Source organism: Chiloscyllium plagiosum, unplaced genomic scaffold (genome assembly GCF_037043375.1).
Source record: "Chiloscyllium plagiosum isolate Xiang-an unplaced genomic scaffold, Cpla_swu_hap1 HiC_scaffold_32, whole genome shotgun sequence".
Taxonomy (NCBI): domain Eukaryota; kingdom Metazoa; phylum Chordata; class Chondrichthyes; order Orectolobiformes; family Hemiscylliidae; genus Chiloscyllium; species Chiloscyllium plagiosum.
Window position 1 is genome coordinate 33,747,096 of NW_028270170.1, and position 19,879 is coordinate 33,766,974.

Sequence of the window (19,879 nt, forward strand, 5' to 3'; positions counted from 1 at the left end):
GCTGTCAAATGTCACCGCAGCTTTTGAACTGATCAGAGCGACCTGGTCCTGACAAAGGAGCTTTCTGCAGATTCTGCAGAGGGGAAGTCTGAGAATTGGGCCAACTCCTTGATGAAAATTTGCTGCCATTGGAATTGAGATGGTCCTGTCAGTGGCCCTGTACTACATCTGCTATCCTCCAGATTAGCATCTAGGGTAGCTGTGGTGTCAGAGGCATGAGTGTGGTGCTGGAAAACCACAGCATCCAGGCACAGGGTAGAGGAGATGACCTGGGGTGGGGGGGGGGGGGGGGGGGGTTAGCTGTGGTATTAGCCAATTTGCTGTCCATCCATGTATTGATTACTCAGTGCGATTGATATCATTTTCTCTAGCTCTGACCAACATTGATTAACAGCTCAATTTTACCAAACTACCCAATTCCCAATGTTGTACTTGTTCAGAATGTTAACAATACATAAACAGAGCAAATTACAAGATGACAGTACGATACGTGTACTCTTTCTAATTTATGAACTTAGTTGTTTTTGTTTCATTTCTGATTTATCTGGCTGTATTGAAGAAGGTGGGGGACATTGACTTTCATAGTGCCATAGTGTTAAGGGTTTAGATGGACTGCCATAGTGTTAAGGGTTTAGATGGAGAGGAATTTGTTAAATGTGTACAAGGAAATTTTCTGATTCAGTATGTGGATGTACCTACTAGAGAAGGTGCAAAAACTTGACCTACTCTTGGGAAATAAGGCAGGGCAGGTGACTGAGCTGTCATTGTGGGAGCACTTTGGGGGCAGCGACCACAATTCTTTTAGTTTTCAAATAGTAATAGAAAAGGATAAATCAGATCTAGAAGTTGAAGTTCTAAATTGCAGGAAGGCCAATTTTGACAGTATTTGGCAAGAACTTTCAGAAGCTGATTGGTGGCAGATGTTCGCAGGTAAAGGGACGGCTGGAAAATGGGAAGCCTTCAGAAATGAGATAACAAGAGTCCAGAGACTGTATATTCCTGTCAGGGTGAAACAAAAGGCTGGCAGGTGTAGGGAATGCTGGATGACTTGAGAAATTGAGGGTTCGGTTAAGAAAAAGAAGGAAGCCCACATCAGGTATAGACAGGATGGACCGAGTGAATCCTTAGAAGAGTATAAAGGCAGTAGGAGTGTACTTAAGAGGGAAATCAGGAGGGCAAAAAGGGGACATGAGGTAGCTTTGGCAAGTCGGGTTAAGGAGAATCCAAAGGGTTTTTACAAATACATTAAGGAAAAAAGGGTAACTAGGGAGCAAGTAGGGCCCCTCAAAGATCAGCAAGGCAGCCTCTGTGTGGAACCGCAAGAGATGGGGGAGATACTAATCAAGTATCTTGCATCAGTGTTTACTGTGGAAAAGAACAGGTAAGATGTAGAATGTAGGGAAATAGATGGTGACATCTAGAAAAATGTCCATGTTATAGAGAAGGAGATGCTGGATGCTTTGAGATGCATAAAAGTGGATAAATCCCTAGTTACCTCATCAGGTGTACCCTAGAACTCAAAGGGAAGCTAGGAAAGTGATTGCTGGGCCCCTTGCATAGATAGTCACAGGTGAGGTGCTGGGAGACTGGAGGTTGGCTAACGTGGTGCCACTATTTAAGGAAGGTGGTTCGGAAAAGGCAGGGAACTACAGACCAGTGAGCCTGACATCAGTGGTGGGCAGGTTGTTGGAGGGAATCCTGAGGGACAGGATTTTGGTGTACTTGGAAAGGCAAGGACTGATTAGGGACAGTCAGCATGGTTGTGTGTGTGGGAAATTGTGTCTCATGGACTTGATTGAGTATTTTGAAGAAGTAACAAAGAGGATTGATGAGGGCAGAACGCTGTATGTGATCTATATGAACTTCAGTAAAGCATTTGACAAGGTACTCCATGGGAGACTGGTTAGCAAGTTTAGATCTCATGGAATACAGGGAGAACTAGCCAAATGGATACAGAATTGGCTCAAAGGTAGAAGACAGAGGTGGTGGTGGAGGGTTGCTTTTCAGACTGGAGGCCTGTCACCAGTGGAGTGCCACAAGGCGCAGTGCTGGGTCCAGTGCTTTTCATCATTTATGTAAATGATTTGGATGTGAATGTAGGAGGTATAGTTAGTAAGTTTACAGATGACACCAAAATAGGAGGTGTAGTGGACAGCGAAAAGGGTTACCTCAGAGTACAACGGGATTTTGATCAGATGGGAAAATGGGCTGAGGAGTGGCAGTTGGATTTCAATTTAGATAATGCAAGGTGTTTAAATTGAACTCCAATAGCCACTCCTCAAATCAGAGCAGGGCTTACACACTTAACGGTAAGGTCCTGGGCAGTGTTGCTGAACAGAGAGCCCTTGGAGTGCAGGTTCATAGTTCCTTGAAAGTAGAGTCACAGGTAGATAGGCTAGTGAAGAAGGTGTTTGTATAGGTAAAAACAATGACTGCAGATGCTGGTAACCAGATTCTGGATTCGTGGTGCTGGAAGAGCACAGCAATTCAGGCAGCATCCGAGGACAGGCAAAATCCGAGGACAGGCAAAATCGACATTTCGGGCAAAAGCCAAGGTGTTTGTATGCTTTCCTTTATTGGTCAGAGCATTGAGTATAGGAGTTGAGAGGTCATATTGCAGTTATACAGGACATTGGTCAGGCCACATTTGGAATATTGCATGCAATCCTATCAGAAGGATGCTGTGAAACTCGAAAGGGTTCAGAAAAGAATTATAAGGATGTTGCCAGGGTTGGAGGATTTGAGTTATAGAGAGAGGCTGAATAGGTTGGGCCTGCTTTTCCTGGAACATCAGGGGCTGAGGGGTGACCTTACACAGGTTTATAAAATCAAGAGGGCATGGATGCAGTAAATAGACAAGGTTTTTTTTCCTAGGGTGGAGGAGTCCAGAACCAGAGGACATAGATTTAGGGTAAGAGGGGAAAGATATAAAAGAGGCTTAAAGGGCAGCTTTTTCAGACAGAGAGTGATGTGTGTATGGAATGAGCTGCCAGAGGAAGTATTGGAGGCTGGTAAAATTACAGCATTTAAAAGGCAGCTGGCCGGGTATATGAATAGGAAGGATATTAGATTAAATTAGATTACAGCGTTGAAACAGGCCCTTCGGCCCAACAAATCCACACCGACCTGCCGAAGCGCAACCCACCCATGCCCCTACATTTACCCCTTACCTAACACTACGGGCAATTTAGCATGGCCAATTCACCTGACCTGCACATCTTTGGACTGTGGGAGGAAACCGGAGCACCCGGAGGAAACCCACGCAGACACAGGGAGAACGTGCAAACTCCACACAGTCAGTCGCCTGAGGCGGGAATTGAACCCGGGTCTCAGGCGCTGTGAGGCAGCAGTGCTAACCACTGTGCCACCATGCCGCCCACCAAGTGCTGGCAAATGGGACTAGTTTAGGTTAGGATATTTGGTCGGCATGGATGTGTTGGGGCAAAGGTTCTGTTTCTGTGCTGTACATCTCTGTGACGCTATGACTCTAAGTCTTTCGGGTCAATGCAGGTCAGTTAGTCGCAGTTGTGTACCCCAGCTACTTCTGTGATCTGTGTTGTTCTAAAGTGTATCAAGAAAAATGTTACAAGGGACAATGTCCTTTCCATTTATGCAATGGGATTTTATTGAGACTGCACAATTGGTCTCTCTTGAATTGTCACTGCCTGACTGCAATGGTCTGTTGCATTTTTGCAACCATATCAACAATAAGTTCTTCTTTCTGAAATAGATTGATGTGATTGGAGTGTAGGGTCACCCTGGCAAACATGTTTTGAATTTGTTCAAGTAGTAGTTAAAGTCTGAGGCAAGAGTTGTTCATTGGTGAGACCCAACAGACTGAGATAGGGTCTTTCAATACTCCTGAGGTAATTGTTTACGGTGTGTGCCAGACTTGTTCATTAGTGAGAGTCAGCAGCACAAGGCAACTTCTTAACCATATGTATGAAGTAATTGTTTTTGTAACCGTCAGTGAAATACTTGGACTGAACAGAGAGATTTTTTTTAAAAATAAATGAGATTAGGCAAAATAACAAAAATGTACATGGTAGTAAGTATTAACATATTTGAGATATGGTAGAGTATTAAATGAACAAATTCATTCCAGCTGGCGTTATAGATTGACCAGTTGCAGGCTTCCCAAAACTCCAATTAACCTTAGTTTTGCATGTACTTGGAGAAATCTCAAATCGGGATTTTCCCATTATACTTGGACGAGTTATTTTCAGCAGGATAAAAATGAATGCAGTCCATGTGAAAATAGCACCAACAACCTTCATTATTTCATACACCAAACATCTAGGGTAAGTAATTTACTCCTGAGTAACTTATTCATTAATGAAGACCCGTGTGAAGTGTTTGTGGACCTCACCTGTGAATAACTCAATGTTTGAGGAAATGCATTCAAAAATCAATTTCAGGTTTCATATGTCAATGACATTCAGTTCTATCCCGCCACCACGCCTCCAGACCTCTGTAGTGTATCTGGTTTTTCACATTGCTTGTCCACTATTGAATACTGTGTGATATTTTTCACCACAGTGTCAATCCCTAGTAAATATCACCAGCCAAGCTATTTGCAACCTTAGCATTGTGTTTGTCCCTGAGGTGAGTTTCCAACCATAGATCTGCATCATCACCAAGCCGAACAACTTCTACCTCCATAACATTAAACAACTTTGGCTCAGCTTATCTGTTGCTGAAACCCTCAACAATACCTTTGTGATCAGTGGATTCCATTATTCTAATGCTCTTCGGGCTAGCTTCCCATCTTCCACCCTACATGAAGCTGAGTTCATCCAAAACTCTGCTTCCTGTATCATAACACCCTAAATCTGATTCACCCATCACCCTTAAGCTTGTTGAAATTCACCAGCTCCAACAGTGCCTTAATTATAAAATCCTCTACCATGTTTCAAACCCCTCTACGACATCATCCTTCACTACCTAAGAAACTCTTTCAGCCCTATGTTGCTTCAGTATCTCTGAACATTTCCAATTCTTGCCTCTTGCGTGTATCTCCGATTTTAATTGGTTGACCAGTGGCCATGCTTTCATGGTCTGAAATTCTCAAATTTTCCACCAAGCCCCATTGCCTTTCAACTTCTCTCAACTCTGAAAATGATTCTTGAAACATCTATTTTTATGGTCAAGCTTTGATGACCTCTTCTGTCAAAAATCTATTTAAAGTTTGTGCGAAGATTTGTAGCTCGGGTGCTCGTGGTTGTGGTTCTGTTCGCCGAGCTGGAAGTTTTTGTTGCAAACGTTTCGTCCCCTGGCTAGGCGACATCATCAGTGCTTGGGACTGCACAAAACACTATATAGGACAAACAGGAAGACAGCTAACAATCCGCATACATGAACATCAACTAGCCACGAAACAACACGACCAGCTATCCTTAGTAGCCACACACGCAGACAACAAGCAACATGAATTCGACTGAGACAACACTACTATCATAGGGCAAGCCAGACAGAGAACAGCCAGGGAATTCCTAGAGGCATGGCATTCATCCACAAACTCCATCAACAAACACATCGACCTGGACCCAATATACCAACCACTACAGCGGACAGCTGAAACTGACAACCGGAAGCGGCAGGGACAGAGCACTATAAACACCGGAGGAAACATCAAAGAAGCGCTTCGCAGGAGGCTCCCAAGCACTGATGATGTCGCCTAGCCAGGGGACGAAACGTTTGCAACAAAAACTTCCAGGTCGGCGAACAGAACCACAACAAAAATCTATTTATTGATGTTTCTTTCAGGACACTCCACCATTCCATTATGGCTGATCATCTGACTCAATGTGACTTTCCTACACCTAGTTCCAAATTTCTTGATATCTGAAAAGAGACATGGTCCCAGTAATAATCTCTGCAGGACATAGCTGCATACTTCTGTTCTAAAATGTAATCATTCTAAAGTGATGATGTTAGTGACTGCATTAAGTTCTAACTTATCTGTTGGTGTTGAACAGATTTGGGTGAGGAGAAGGCAGAACATATCAGAAGTGCGTACCAAGATCAATAGGTCTCCTCACTGATTAGTCACAAAGTCTAATGAGCTTATGTAACTTGCACCTAATTGCTATCATGCAATACAATACACCAGGTTAAGCTAAAGGTCTCTCCTTGTTAAGACTCAATTATGTCTGATCTTCTGCCACTGTAAATCAATTAAGCCATCAGACCCAGAGGAAGGAAAGGGGATTGGGAGCAGCTTTCTTCAACCCACAATTACATATGGTGACTAGCAGTGGACACCGTTGCTTAATATCATAAGATACAACATGAAAATATTATTGAAACTCAGAGAATAAATTTCCAGAACAACAAGTAAGTTTACAGTTTCAAGGATTTTACCATTTTAAGAACTACTCACACAGACAGGCCACAACTGCAACAGCTTGAATAATTTAGCAATCAGCAAGAACAAACATGGAAAATGCTGGAGAAACTCAGCAGGTCCAGCAGCATCCATGGAGAGAGAAGCAGAGCTAACGCTTCAAATCCAGTCTGACTCAACTTCAGAACTGTCATCAGGAACTGCTAGAAAGGTCAAAATGAAGAATAAGTTCTCCTGGCTAAAACGTTTACCTCAGACCTGGAAAGGAAGTGAAGAAAAAGCAGCATGGACTAGAAAGAACTTGAAAAGCTGTCCGACTTGATAGTTACAGATTTCATCGGGAATCAAGGATTTGGAGAGGCATTCCAATTAGAGATTCAGCTATGAAGTAACCATTTCAAAGCTCTGTGAGTGAAGTTAAAAATCTTGTTAGACAAGGAAGAAATGTGCAAATGAACAGCAAAAAAAAAACTGAGAAGGCTGGAAGTAATTAAAGGTTGTCCATGCAGTTCACAACAAGTGAACTGGTGCAGTCACAATTCTGGTGGGAAGAGTGCACTGGAAATATATCAGGTGACTCTGCCCATTGTTCCATGAATCATCACAAGTGGGAAGTATGATTGGTTTAATCTCAAGGATGGTTAGTGACTGACTGAACCACTGTCAAAAATGAAAGAAACACCCACAATGTTTTATCAATGAACAATCAAAGATAACCAAAAACCTAATCATTGTAAAAAACCTATCGTCTGATACGTGGCAAAAACAAATTATTAATTATAAATATGAAAATTTTACTATAGCCCCTTTAAATTCAAACATACACAAATTTATTCACAGCAGGATTGACAGATGTAGTCAACAAATAGGGGCAACACAGTGGTTCAGTAGTTCAGTAGTTAGCACTGCTGTCTCACAGCACCAGGAACCCAGGTTTGATTCCATTCTTGGATGACTCTGTGTGGAGTTTGCATATTCTCCCTGTGTTTGCGTGGGTTTCCACCAGGTGCTCTTGCTTTCTTCCCCAGTCCAACGATGTGCAGGTCAGATGGTTTGGCTATTCTAAATTGCCCATAGTGTCCAGGGAATTAGGGTTGGGGGTGGTTCTGGCTGAGATACTCTTTGGAGGATTGGTGTGGACTTGATGGGCTGAATAGCCTGCTTTCACACTGTATGGATTTTATGAATAATGAGAAGATTTGTAGTTTAGGTTGAGGTTTTGGATGTAGGTTTGCTCACTGAGCTGGAAGGTTCATTTTCAGATGTTTCATCACCATTCTAGGTAACATCATCAGTGAGCCTCCAGACGAAGCATTGGTGGTGTAGCTCGCTTTCTATTCATATGTTCGGTTTTCCTTGGGTTGGTGATGTCATTTCATGTGTTCACATCATTTTCTATGGTGGTATCACTTCCTTTTTTTCCCTTGGGCATGATAAATGCGATCCGAGTCAATGTGTTTGTTGAATGAGTTTCACTTGGAAAGTCATGCTTCTAGGAATTCTCGTGCATGTCTCTGTTTGGCTTATCCTAGGATGGTTGTGTTGTCCCAGTCAAAGTGGTATCCTTCCTCATCCGTATGTAAGGATACTAGTGCGAGTTGGTCATGTCTTTTTGTGGCTAGTTGGTGTTCATGTATCCTGGTGGCTAATTTTATACCTGTTTATCCAATGTAGTGTTTGTTACAGTTCTTGCATGTTATTTTGTAAGTGACATTAGTTTTGGTTGTTGGATAGGGTCTTTCAAGTTCATCAGCTGCTGCTTTAGTGTGTTGGTGGGTTTGTGGGCTACCAAGATGCCAAGGGGTCTGAGTAGTCTGGCAGTCATTCCCGAGATGTCTTTGATATAGGGGAGAGTGGCTAGGATTTCTGGATGTGTTTTGTCCGTTTACATTGGTTTGTTGCTGAGAAATCATCAGACTGTGTTCATTGGGTACCCCTTCTTTTTGAATATACTGTATAGGTAATTTTCGTCTGTTCTTCATAGTTCCTGTGTGCTGCTGTGTTATGGCTCGTTGGAATAATGTTCTGATGCAGCTTCATTTGTGGATGTTGGGATAATTGCTTCTGTAGTTCAATATTTGGTCCACATGTGTTGTTTTCTTTTGGAGGCTGGTTTGCAATTCTCCTTTAGCTGTTGGCTCTACTATGACATCTAGGAATGGCAGTTTGTTGTTGTTTTCCTTCTCTTTGATGAATTTTATGCCAGTAAGGGTATTGTTAATGGTCTTGAAGGTTTCCTCTAATTTGCTTCATTTAGCGATGACAAAGGTGTCATCCATGTAGCAGAACCAATCTAAGGAAACCCAAACACATAAACAGAAAGCGGGCTACACCAGCATGGCTTCATCCGGAGGCTCACTGAAGATGTTACCTAGTATGGTGATGAAACGTCTGAAAACGAACCTTCCAGCTCAGCGAGCAAACCTACATCCATGAATAGTGACTTTAGGAATATCATGGCTGGAAAATGTAGTCAAAAAAGCGCAAAGTCTGTGGATCAAAATCCAAGCCATAAGGGGAAACGAGGAGGTGACTTCTCTCATTGTTTTTGGTTTCTGGCGATGATATCACATTGTCAATGGTAGCAATACTGAACTGTTCCAGACTCCCTCTGGGAAGATATTCTGAAAAGGATACACTGGGGATATTGGGCATCCCAGCTGCACAATCAGGGTCCAGTCAGTGGTATTGTAGCCAGAGATTTCAACAGAACTTGAAGCTCTCATAACTCATTGTGAAATCTGCAAATGTCCAGGATTTTCCAATTTGGAAAATAAAGCTCTCATCACTGGAGAAAAGTAAACTGACAGAAACCTGCAAAGTTTCCAAAAACAAGTGAGCTTGAGCTCATTGATGGAACCTTTAATGGAGTTGTTCAGACAGCACTAGACTTAGTGAACAAATTGTAATAGCAAAATTGAATTTGATGTCAAATGATTAAACAACACAAAGTCAAGAAGAATATTCCAATTCTTCATCTTCCAGGATGAACTATCAATACCAATGACCTACCTCAGTCAGCAGGATAAATCCACCAATTATTTAACTGAAAATGTGAATATGTTGGGTTCACCAGCAAGAAACCAACAGAGGGACAATAAGATATTCAACTTAATCAATAACTTAAAGTAAGTAATTAAACATCAGCATAGACGTATTAACAGATTGAGAATAAAGATTTATTTACATCAATTGAAGATGACCTGCACATAACTCCATGGAACCAACACTGAGGTGGGATGACTAATATCCACTTGTCCAGGACGTGGTCAAGACAAAACTACTTGGCACGGAGATCCAGGATACTGTTGAAAAGAAATTGCCTGGTTAGAAATCCAGGATATACTCATACAGACTTGGGAGGTGATCCGGCAGATTATATTGAGATCTCATGAAGTGTGGACCTATAATAATAACGTTCCCTATAGTCTTAGTAACAATATCTGATTAACTGATGTTATTTGGACCTAATTACCATCATATGAAGCCAACAGCCTCTTCTTATGAAGGCATAATTGTTGTTGATTGTCCACCACTATGAACCAATTAGGTCCTTAGACCAACCAAAGGAAAGAGGATTTGTTACAGCATCCTACTACCCATTAATACCACACCATCCGGCCTGAAAAACTATTGACTCACCGCTTATTTTTGCTTTGTGTCCTTCAGACAATATTGTATCAGTGCAGCTGCTACCACTTTCATCCTATGGGTTTCAATTTTGTCAACAATTCTATAATGTAGTAATTTATTAAGTATCTTTTGAAGCCCATACACGCACCAAGTACAGTACAGTCATTGCTCTTTCCATTACTTCAGCAAGAATTAGATTAAATTATTCAAACATGATTTGCCTCTAAGAAATATTTGGCTGCTTCTGTTGTATTAACTCCTATTTTCCTAAATGCCAAATAAGTTTCTCCACCACCCAATGTTACTCTGAAGTGTTTGTGCAGATGATCTGTCAGTGCTTTTTTGAACCTTGTTTTAACATTTACAATCCTCCAGTTCCCTGACATCACTTCAATACCTAATGGGGATTAGAAGATTTAGGCATAACGACTCCTATTCCTGTCTTTGGTGTCTTCATCAACCAAGGATGCATCTCATCTGGACTGAATAAATTTTATATCCAAAAAAAATGACAAACTTTTCAGTACCTCTTCTTCATCTATTTTTATCCTGCCCAATTTTTCTGTTGCACTTCCTTTAAATGAGCATTTCAGAAACTCTGCTTTAATAAAGACAAGTACAAAGTACTCTTTCGTACCCCTTTCATGCCCTCTGCCTCTTCAAGTTCTCTACAAGACAGCGAAGACCACATCAGGAGCACCTGATGCAGTAAACCACATTGGATGTCAGGCAGGTGAACTTCTGTCTCAGCTTAAACACTTCTGCCAACTCCAACTAGACCCCAACACCAAGAACATCTCCCCCCCACCCCCCCCACCCCCTCCCCCACCACCACCCCTCTCTGTCTTCCACAAGGATCATTCCTTTTGCCAGTCTTTGGTTTGTGTCATTCTCCCCACCAACTACCCCTCAAATTCCCAAGTACCTTCCCTTGCAACCAGAAAATATGTAAAACCTGTCAGTACACAACCTGCCTCCCCTCCATCCAGGGCCCCAAACACTCCTTCCAGTGAGACAGAGGTTCACCTGCCTCTCTTCCAACCTAGTTTACTGCATCAGGTGCTCCTGATGTGGTCTTCACTCCATTAGGAAGATTGAACAGAAACTTAGGGAATGGCTCATTGAGCATCTCAGCCAGATCCGCAGGGGTCGACCCGACCTTGCATTCACAGCCCAGTTTAATTCCCCTTCCCACTCCCTTTCCAACATGACAATCTTTGGCTTCCTCCATTACCACAATGAATCACACCGCAAATAGGAGGAACAACACCTCAACTTACAGCCTGGAGGACTCAACATTGAGTTCTCCAATTTCAAATAACCTCCCTCCCATCCCCCGACTCCCTTCGTAGCCTCTCCCCTTCCCTTCCACTGCTCCCTGCCACCAACCTGATTCATTCCTCCTATTGACCAACCAGGTTGTATCCTCGACGTGTCATCACCTATCCCCACTTCACCACCCTTTCCCCGCTCCCCCCTTTCTCTACAGCTCCCCCTACACCCACTCCCAGTCCTGAAGAAGGATTACAGCTGAAACGTCGACTTCTGCACCTCCTGATGCTGCCTGGCTTGCTGTGTTCTTCCAGCCTCCTGCCTGTTATTTGGAAATTATGAACTTAACATTTATTTTAAACTTGCATTTTCTGTCACCCTTTAATCGCTATATATTTAGTCATCCAGCGAGTTCTAGCTTTGCATGTTCTTCTTCCCTACCTCAAGGGAATATGACTACCCTATACCAAAACTGTCTCCTCTGAATGATTCCCATTGTTCAATTAGTGTATTTATGATTCTATCTTAATCAATTATTATGATCCAAATGGAACAGAAGACCTCCATCTGACTTTTCTTCCAGTTTTGCATTTGCACATTTGATAATTCTATTGTCTCTTTCTACTTTAAAAATAATGATATTATGATCACTGTTTCCAAATGTATGCTCCATTTTCAAATTAGATTTCCAGGAAATCACATCCTCTGTTGATTTCCAGAGCATATGCCCAATGACAGCATTCAATGCTGACTTACTTAACTCATTCCAAAAAGAAGAGATTCATACCTTGTTGGAAATAGAGGTTAAATAAGAGTATAAATAGTGATCGTAAGGTAGGCTATGAGATTTATGGGGAGAAAGTGAGGTCTGCAGATGCTGGAGATCAGAGCTGAAAATGTGTTGCTGGAGAAGCGCAGCAGGTCAGGCAGCATCCAGGGAACAGGAGAATCGACGTTTCGGGCATAAGCCCTTCTTCAGGAATTTATGGCCTCAGTAGCCTGAGACCAAAGAATTATCAATGGAGGAAAACAATCAGCCAGAATTCAATTTTTCAATTATGGATTTGTGGTAATGGTCGAATCAATGGAGGTTTGCTTGATTGCTTTGAAGGTGGAATTACATCAAATATTTTCCCAGAATCCTTTGTCAGAATTTTCTGAGTCTTTTGGTGAGTGACTGGGAAAAATGGAAGACCTACAAATGGCACAGAGTAAGGAGGGAGAAAGTGAGCACTGCAGATGCTGGAGATCAGAACTGAAGTGTGAGGTGCTGGAAAAGCACAACTGGTCAGGCAGCATCCAAGGAGCAGGAGAATCGACGTTTTGAGCATAAGCCCTTTATCAAGAATGAGGGGGTGGCCCAAGGGGCTGAGAGATAAATGGGAGGTGGGTGGGGCTTGGGGGGGGGGGGGGAAGGTAGCTGAGAATGCAATAGGAAGATGAAGTTGAGCTTGAAGGTGATAGGTCAGAGAGGAGGGTGGAGCGGATAAATGGGAAGGAAGATGGACAGGTAGGACATGTCAAGAGGGAGGTGCCGAGTTGGAAGGTTGGAACTTGGATAAGGTGGGGGGAGGGGAAATGAGGAAACTGGTGAAACTCACATTGATCCTGTGTGGTTGGAGGGTCCCAAGGCAAAAGATGAGGCGTTCTTCCTTCAGTTATTGGGAGGTAAGGATTTGGTGGTGCAGGAGGCCAAGCACCTAAGGATAAAAACACCTCCCTAATCTCCAAGATCTGCCTCATGCCCCAAATTCATATTCCCTTTCTTGAGAGCACATAAAATAAAGACATCTTTCCACTTACTACCTTAGTAACGGTATTCACCAGAGGTGCTTCTGCTCAAGCCCTCAGCTCCTTAATTACACAGCAGCTCCAAAAGAAGTCTCTTAATTGGCCAGCACTGGCATCAGGTCCTAACATCAAACGACACAGATTCAGCTTCCACATTCGGCCCTCACAACAGTGTTCTGCCAACTCCATCAAATTCCATTAATTATTTCCATGAATGTTACTTCTATTTACATTCAAAAGAGATTAGATAATACGCAGCAAATGAGATACCTGACCAAAAATGATCATTGGAGGATCTCTATTAATTTAAAGACATTGGAAGACATTGCACAGGGATAGTGGATACATAGACCAACCAGCAGAATGTGACTGGTGCTACTTCCCAATGGGTCTGTGCAAGAAGCCTAACATTTCACAGCACATGCAAAATAAATAGATGAAGGAATAGAGTAACATTTTTCCAAATTTTCAGACAACAGCAAGTTAGGTCGAGTACTGCATTCAGTTCTGATCGGTATAGCTGAGGAAAGATAAAATTGATTTTTGAAATGCTTCAGCACAGAGTCACCAGAACAATATTGGGAATAAAACATTCTGTGGACCGGTTCTTTATGTTAGATTCATTTTCATTTGAAACTGAATGACTAACAGGGGTGTTGTGGTGCAGTGATAATGTCCTTACCTCTGGGCTGAGTTCAAGTTCCAGTTGCTCTGGTAGAGTGTTATAAAATGTCTAAGCAGGCTGATGAAAAACAGTTGGTGAAAAATTAAGGGTGATCCAACTGAAATGTGAAAAGTGATACACAGAATTGTCACAATGCAAAGGAGGCCGTTCAGCCCATCTTACCAGCACTGGCGGTCCAAGTGAGCAACATGGCTCAGTGCATTTCTCTGTAACCTTGCACATCATTTCCATTCAGTAATTTAGTGGTAGGTAGGGATCAAGTATTTCCTCTGGAGAGACCTGAGTATAACATTAAAATTAGTGCAAGACTGTTCAGGGAATGAAGGCAGGAAGCACTTCATACAAAGAATAGTGGAATTTAGGATTCTATCCCACAAAAAAATTACATTCTGGCCAGCAGGTCAATTGAAAATTTCAAAGCTGAGATCAAAATTTATTTTTTGGTAATAATTCATTGATGAGAAAGCAAGGCAGGTAGGTGGAGGTGGAGATTCCCACCACATTGACTGTGCATAGTAAGGACGTTCAGATGTGCCAATTACATCTTTCTACTCACAAAGAAATCCATTCTCTGTAAAATCATGGAATCTTGAACATTTCACAGGGTCTAAAAAATCATCATTTTGATTCTGAGTGCAGTGAGAACAATGTAATATATTAAAAACAAGTGTTCATACAAGAAAAGCATTTGTCAGAAAATATGCCCTCTATAGTCGGAAATCCCAGCATCCAACAAACTATGAACACCATGTTTAGCCAGGATTAGTCATGGTTAGAGACAAAAAAAAACAGCAAATGCTGGATTCCAAGGTAGACAAACAGGAGGCTAGATGAATAGGGCCTATAATGGGGCAGCACAGTGGCACAACAGTTAGTACTGCTGCCTCACAGCACCAGGGACCCGGGTTCGATTCCAGCCTCGGGCGACTGTCTGTGTGGAATTTGCACATTCTCCCCGTGTCTGCGTGGGTCCCCTCTGGGTGCTCCGGTTTCCTCACACAGTCACAAAGATGTGCAGGTTAGGTGAATTGACCATGTTACATTTGCCCATAATGTTCAGGGATGTGTAGATTAGGTGCACTCATCAGGGGGCTGGGTTACTCTTTGGAGGGTCGGTGTGGACCTGTTGGGCCGAAGGGCCTGTTCCTACACTGTAGAGATTCTATGCAGAACACAGCGAGCCAGGCATCATCAGGAGGTGCAGAAGTCAATGTTTCAGGTGCAACCCTTCTTCAGGATGATTAGCTATGGGCCATGCTGAACTATAGGGTAGGAGGATAGGACTGGGTCGACTGCTCTTTGAAGGGTCGGTGTGGATGAGCCGCTTCCACATTGTAGGGATTCTATTATTCTATATGGTCTAATCAATTTGTCCAGAAGCACATTTCAAATCCTCCCCCCAAGAAATAGATTTTAAATTTGGCTTTTAATGGTTTGGGTTTCTGCCCTTTCCTTTTTTATATTGAAGACGCCCTCTGACTTTATTTATACCCCTGAACAATAATTCTGAAAGTTTCTCTCAGATACCACCTTCCGACATTGAAAATTCCAAATTCCTTGCCTCAGATTTCAATCCTTTGACACCAGGAATCAGCTTTCTGTTATTTCTCTATGGCACCTTGCCCTTTCTTTGCCCTTCATTGATAAAACCAGGAAGATGAGATTAAATTCACAAAGCCAGTGTTTCTAGTGGAGGGCTTCACAAAAAGGGAGCTAGGGCTGTCGAATCTGTACTATATACCACTCTGCTCAGAGGAGCCCGGAGGCAATGAATTTACTCCAGGGTTCAGTCTGACCAGGAACCTCACTCTATGATTTAGCAATGGAATGCAGCCTGTTTGCAATCCCCTTATTTTTCCATTCACCCCATGAACAATGCAACACCTGGTGAAGGGGAGAGTGTTGTTCATAAATAACAAATAACTAAGACAAAGAAACAAGTGTCTGAAGAAGAGCAGGTGGGGATGGAACAGTTTGAATCTGTAATGCAGAGTTCCACTGCTCCTATTATCTTTTAAGGACTGGCATGAAGTTTGTTTGCAGTAATCAATGGTTAAAGTCCTAAGGTTAACTCCTATTTGATTCCAAGCCTGTAGTGTAATTAATGTGGTGTAACTGTACTAATGTTAAAAGAAATGAACAGTCAAAGACCTACAGGATGGTGCTCTAGATAAGATTAATTATTAAATTAATATTTATCGTTAAATTTATAGCAAACATACCCCATGGACTGGTTGCTTGGAAATTGAGAATATGGTGGAGATTAAATTATTGCCTCATTGGTCCCATGAGGGTTGGAGAACAGAAAACCAGTTCATACTATGATCAGAATAACTTGGTGAGGTGGGCAAGACACAACTGGTGTAATGCTGAATCCTGAGAAGACAGGTCTGGCCTATCTGGCATTGATCATGTGGATAGCCAGCACGATAAGGAACTGTGTCTCGGCATGGTAGCAGGCTCTGGTTGAAGTAGACAGACCAACCACATGGAGACTGAAAGCAAAGAACTGATCACCATTCTGACAGAGAGAAGCCTAGCAACTTTGCACACATGACCATGTGGCTATATGTCTTACTAGGTATTTGTTTTGAATGTCACATTAAATTTGTTATTTGCATTTGAGAAGCTTGAGTTGTTGATGCTCAAAATTAATACATGAAGCAAAGAGGGATAATAATTTAATAGGGGCATTATTTTAGAAGGTTAATTTACAGATGACATTACACATTAAGTTCACTTTTTCATCCAATATATCTGATATATTTCTGTGTTAGACTTTATCTGATTCTGTTTGACTATGACTATTAATTTGATGGATTAATAAGCAACATGTCAATTTGAAAAATACAATTGCTTATCCATGCCAACCCAAATGCAAATGGGTCTAATTCAGTTTGGGATAGCTGGTCAACATGGACATAGAGCCATAGAGTCATAGAGATGTACAGCATGAAAACAGACCCTTCGGTCCAACCTGTCCATGCCGACCAGATATCCCAACCCAATCTAGTCCCACCTGCCAGCACCTGACCCATATCCCTCCAAATCCTTCCTATTCATATACCCATCTAAATGCCTCTTAAATGTTGCAATTGTATCAGCCTCCACCACTTCCTCTGGCGGCTCATTCCATACACGTACCTCCCGACTCCTGTACTCAATACTCTGACTAATAAAGGAAAGCATACCAAACGCCTTCTTCACTATCCTATCCACCTGCGACTCCACGTTCAAGGAGCTATGAACCTGCACTCCAAGGTCTCTTTGTTCAGCAACACTCCCGAGGACCTTACCATTACGTGTATAAGTCCGACTAAGATTTGCTTTCCCAAAATGCAGCTCCTCACATTTATCTGAATTAAACTCCATCTGCCACTTCTCAGTCCATTTGCCCATTTGGTCAAGAACCTGTTGTAATCTGAGGTAACCCTCTTCGCTGTCCACTACACCTCCAATTTTGGTGTCATCTGCAAACTTACTAACTGTACCTCTTATGCTCGCATCCAAATCATTTATGTAAATGACAAAAAGTAGAGGACCCAGCACCGATCCTTGTGGCACTCCACTGGTCACAGGCCTCTGAAGGGTCTGTTTCCGTGATGTTTGACTCTATGATGCAAAGACGCCCACGTGCCATTTCATAGAACCATAATGCCAATCTCGAATCTATACTATTAAGGTATGTGCAATGCTAGTATCTGAGTCGATAGCCAAAAGTGTTAGATCAAGGAGTATTATCTTTTCGTCAGTGCCAGTCTGTCATTATCTCTTCTCTTCTTGGGACTGCTGTGGCTGTACAGGTAGTAGATCTTAAGTGTCTGAAATCAAGGAATTAAACTTGTAAATTTTGGGCATGTGCACAGGCAGCCAGCAATGTGGCAGTCAGCCCTTTGAACAAGCAAATGAGATGGCACCAGCAAATTTGCAGAGCCACTTTTAACACTATATCCATTGCAGTGATGCATCTCTCCTTCAGAAAGAATAAAGTCAACTTCCACACTTTTACTCCATTTTTGTGGATATTAATGCTTAAATTGAGCTGCAAGCAAATGGAACATGTTTCACCTGTATAGGTTATAGAATCTCTACAGTGTATAAACAGGTCATTTGGCCCAACAAATCCACAATGACTTGCTGAAGAGTAACCCACCCAGACCCATTCCCCTCCCCTATTACTCTACATTTACCATTACTAATGCACCTAACTTGCACATCATTGAACACTATGGCCAATCCACTTAACCTGCACACCTTTGGACTGTGGGAGGAAACCGGAGCATCCTGAGGAAACCCATGCAAACACCGAGAGAATGTGCAAACTCCATACGGACAGTCAGCCGAGGCTGAAATGGAACATCGGTCCCTGGTGCTGGGAGGCAGCAGTGCTAACCACTAAGCCACCATGCCACCACTTTTTTTAAAAACAAGTTTACTTCCTATCCCATCAAGCAGCTTCAGGTATTACACAATTAATGTGAAAGACAGATCTCCACACTGTGCTTCAGTAGTTGTTTTCAGCACCAGAAGTTTTGTTTTTGTCTAACTTGGCAGCAGAGATGATTTCACCACGGGGAAGTTGGCAAAAAGTATAGGGCAGGTGGAGAGTGTGGTGCACAGGTCCTATGGCAAAGTGGTTGGATTGGCAAGCAGTATGCGTGTGTCAGGGATAGTGTATAATACCTGTCCTGGAAAGAGGAGTGACTTCCATCCTTGTAACCTGGGTTTCATTTCAACTGAAAAATCAAAGAGGAAAGCTATGAGTTGGGGATCATCTGTAGCTCAATCCAACAATCAGAGTTCTGGGCCAAAGAACTGCCAGTTCAAATTTTGCTGTAGGGTCATGGGCACATAATCTAGGCTGAAATTCCAAAGCTATGCCGAGGTGTGCTGCACTGTCGCAGATGCTGTCTTTCGGGCGAGAACATTAAATTGAAGCCACATTTACTTTAACTTGAGGAAAATATTAAAAACTCTCCCATAGCATCATTTCAAAGAGAGTGGGGTAAACTTGCCCTGGTTTTCTGGCCAATATTTATTCCTCAAACAAAGAATCCAAAGAAACAGATTCTCTGGTCACTCTGATATTTGTGTGATATTGGTTTGGATACATTGACAGCATATTCCTTACTTTACAACAGGGATTTCACCTCAAAAGTAATAATTAAAATGCACATTTGGGACGTTGTCAGATCATGTATAGAAATTCAAGTCCATTTTTTTACGTTCATCTCGAAACTTAGTCCAGCTTTAATTTACAAAGAGAATTCAGATTAAATTAAAATGAAAGAAGGATTAAGAAAAACAATGGGGTTAATTGAACAAGGATCAGTCTGAATGGAACCATGCTGTAGTTTTACCGAGTTCCATGAACTAGCGAATGTCAAATTCAAATATTGAACTTCAATCACAGTTTTGGATTTAATTGTAAACAAGGTATGAGGGCGCTTTATATAGATGTATTAGCAAATTTGTATCAACAGCAAAAGCCAGCTGCTACCTAACTGGGAAAATATAGAAAGTAAGTAAGACTTGCATTTATATAGCATCATTCATCATCAAGTCATTCCAAAATACTTTACAGTCAATGAAGTATTTTTGCAGAATAATCAATTTCGGAGACACAGCAATCAATTTCCACAGGGCGAGCTTTCACAATCAGCAGTGTGATAACATGCAGATAAACTCCAGAGAACTCTTTGCTTTTCTTCAAAGTAATGCCATAGAATCTTTTACATCTACATACTGGGGCATCAGTTTATCATCTCATCCACAATACAGCCCCTCCAACAGTGAAGCACTCACTGCAGATCCATGTGTCAGTCTAGATTTTATATCCATATAGTCATATACTTCTGAGCCCTGCCCAACACTCCCGAATATTAATTACCTTCACTTCTGCATGACTTACTTAGTCTTCAATGTTTGTCACCAGATTCCAAAAAAACAGCATTCTGCAAACTTTGGGAGCGTTTGTTAAGTTAGTTGTGACTCACTGAACGGATTCATTGCTGTGATTTTGCTACAGGAGTCATTCAAGTTGGAGAATTGCATAGGAGTACAATGAAAAGATTATGTCTGCTTCCAACAATAGCAAATTTTCTAAACCGGATCCCCTTTTCTTTGATAGTACTGGCATGTTAAAATTCACC

The 19,879-nt window shown here is 42.0% G+C and overlaps 1 long non-coding RNA gene across 2 annotated transcripts in view; it reads right to left on the reverse strand.

Moving 5' to 3' along the window:
* LOC122539979 (uncharacterized) overlaps positions 1–19,879 on the reverse strand; it is a 70,475-nt gene that overhangs the window by 17,826 nt on the left and 32,770 nt on the right. For both annotated transcript variants that reach the window (XR_015752510.1, XR_015752509.1), the window contains 3 exons: positions 18,411–18,463; positions 13,890–14,006; positions 9,534–9,651 (listed from right to left, as the gene is read on the reverse strand). This is a non-coding gene — a long non-coding RNA (uncharacterized LOC122539979). The remainder of the gene's footprint in view (positions 1–9,533; positions 9,652–13,889; positions 14,007–18,410; positions 18,464–19,879) is intronic.